The sequence below is a fragment of the Colobus angolensis genome, unplaced genomic scaffold (genome assembly GCF_000951035.1).
Source record: "Colobus angolensis palliatus isolate OR3802 unplaced genomic scaffold, Cang.pa_1.0 Scaffold101, whole genome shotgun sequence".
Taxonomy (NCBI): Eukaryota; Metazoa; Chordata; class Mammalia; order Primates; family Cercopithecidae; genus Colobus; species Colobus angolensis.
This window is the reverse complement of record NW_012111031.1, coordinates 750161-752349: the sequence shown is the minus strand read 5'-3', so window position 1 is coordinate 752349 and position 2189 is coordinate 750161. Positions and strand designations below refer to the sequence as shown.

Genomic DNA, 2189 nt, shown 5'->3' with positions numbered 1-2189 from the left:
GGACGCGTCCGCTCGCGCGCTGGCCGCGGCGGTGAGCCTGCGCGTCAGGGCTGCTGGCCTCTCTTTGGCTGTTGGAGGTGATTGGGGTCGAGAGAACGGAAAAAGGGGCTGGCGTCAGCGCCCCCTCTGAGTTGGCTGTATTGTGGACGAGTAAGAAGGGCTGAGTAAAGTGGACAAACACCTGGTTAGGAGAAGAGGGCAGGTCCGCAGCCGCCCTCCCGAGGAGGACTCGGGGCCTCGCAGGCGCTGGAGGTGGCTCCTGGGCCTCCTAGGGCCGCCCCGGCGCGGGCGGGCGCGGGCGGGGGAGGGGAAGTGAGAGGTTGTTTATGACCGGGGACTAATCTCCTCCGCGAGTCACAGCGCTCCCTCTGGGGAGTGCGGTTGAGGGGCCGTCCTCGCCCCGAGCCTCGCTAGTCCTCGGAGGAGCGACGAGAGGTAGAAGTTGGACCCGCAGCGGGCCATGAACTCTCGTTGGAGGACCTGCCAAAAAGGAAGCAAACCTTTATCTTTATCCAGCCCCAAATAGGGCCTAGGGGACGATTCGCATATCGTTAAATGGTTTGTTGCCCTTTTTATTCTCTGGGAAATACAACTGATCCTACCAGAGAAATACCTGCCTCATGCCGTGTTTACCTAGAGCCATAGAATACCTGTTTCAGAGCTAAAGGGGACCTGTGCCCATCATAATCCATTACCTCGTGTGAAAGCGGAAAAACTGACTTCAGCTTGTCCAGATGGCGCAGAGCATGGGTTTCCCGTAACCCCGCCTGTGTCTTGCCTTCGGCCTCGTCCCAAATGCCGTGGGAGGGAAGGCATTCTCTGTCAAGCTACTGTCACCTTAGCTGAGGTAAGGAGCCCACGCCTGCATGTCCGAGGAAAACAGTTTTCTCAAACACATTAGTTGAAAAACTGAAGAAACTACCTTAAATACAAGCTGAGTTAGAGACAGCCCTTGTAAGACTAGGTAGGTATTTATAGGGCTTCTCCCACTAGCCCTGTTTTTCCAGAGTTTGTTCTTTATCCGGAAATTCTTAGTTTGTCTACTGATCGTTTAAAGAAAGGATTCTATTAACATTGACACAGAAGAGACACTTTGTGGCACTTTAAAAAAATCTGAGTTTCGTGACTTGGAGTTTTAACTTTAAGATAACTTCTGAAACTTAATTTATAGCAGAGCTATTTGAGTAATATGCTCTTCTATGAGTATGGACAATAGAAGTGTGATATTTTAAAGAGATTTGGACTACAAAATAAGAGCATGGAATACAGGTTTTACAGCCAATACATCCTGAGGACGTAGTGTGTATTAGGTGTGGTGCATATAAAAAATAAATAAAATGTGGTCCCTTTATTCAAAGAGCTTATGTTTTCTAGGAAAATACTACATATTACTAGCTACTCCAATGCAGAAAGTTGTTAGACACCAAATGAGAAAAAATAAAAATGTATTAACTTGGGGTGATGCAGGAACATTTTTCAAGGTCGGTATGTTTCCGCTTTGCCTTAAAGTAGTGTTTCTTAAACAGATCATAGATCTGAAGATAAGAATCAGAGTTCTATGGCAAAACCCAAGTTATTTTACCAATTATAAAGATAAAATTTTTCTTTCAACGTGATCATTTGCATAATTTTATACAATTGGTCTTTAGTTCTTTATATTTGTGCTTTTCAAACTGGTCTGTGGTCCCCAGCCTACTGAAAACATTCTCCAGGATCATAAGAATTTATTTTAGGAGTCTGTACATTATTCAGGTTTAAGAAACACTGTCTTAAAGGACTGGTTGGATTTGGATACGGGTAAAGGAAGGGGAAGCTGCTAGTGAAAAGATCTTCCCAACATTGAAAATGTGAAGAAAGGAAGTTAGGACAGCATTACTGAGGGCTTCCTGAGGAACAGTGAAGTTACAGCTAGGTTGGAGCATCAGGTACATGTAGAATAGTACAAGATCTAGAAACACAGGTGAGAGCTAGACAGTAGAGGGCCTTTATTCCAATCTAAGGAGGTTTTTTTCCCTTATGAATTGGAGATTTATTTTTCAGTTGGGTTGCTAAGTACAAAGCAATGTTTGAAAGGAATCAAACTAGACTACTGAAGATTAACATGCGTTCACAATTACCTTACCTATTATTACAATTATTCGAAATCATTTTTCAATGGAGCCATTGTCACAGAATCCTTGGAGTGTCAC

The 2189-nt window shown here is 44.8% G+C and overlaps 1 long non-coding RNA gene across 1 annotated transcript; it reads left to right on the top strand.

Moving 5' to 3' along the window:
• Window positions 1-4: 4 nt before the first annotated feature.
• Window positions 5-1357, top strand: LOC105509699. The gene is made up of 2 exons (XR_001001470.1): window positions 5-77; window positions 638-1357. It is a non-coding gene; the product is annotated as an uncharacterized LOC105509699 (long non-coding RNA).
• Window positions 1358-2189: the final 832 nt, after the last annotated feature.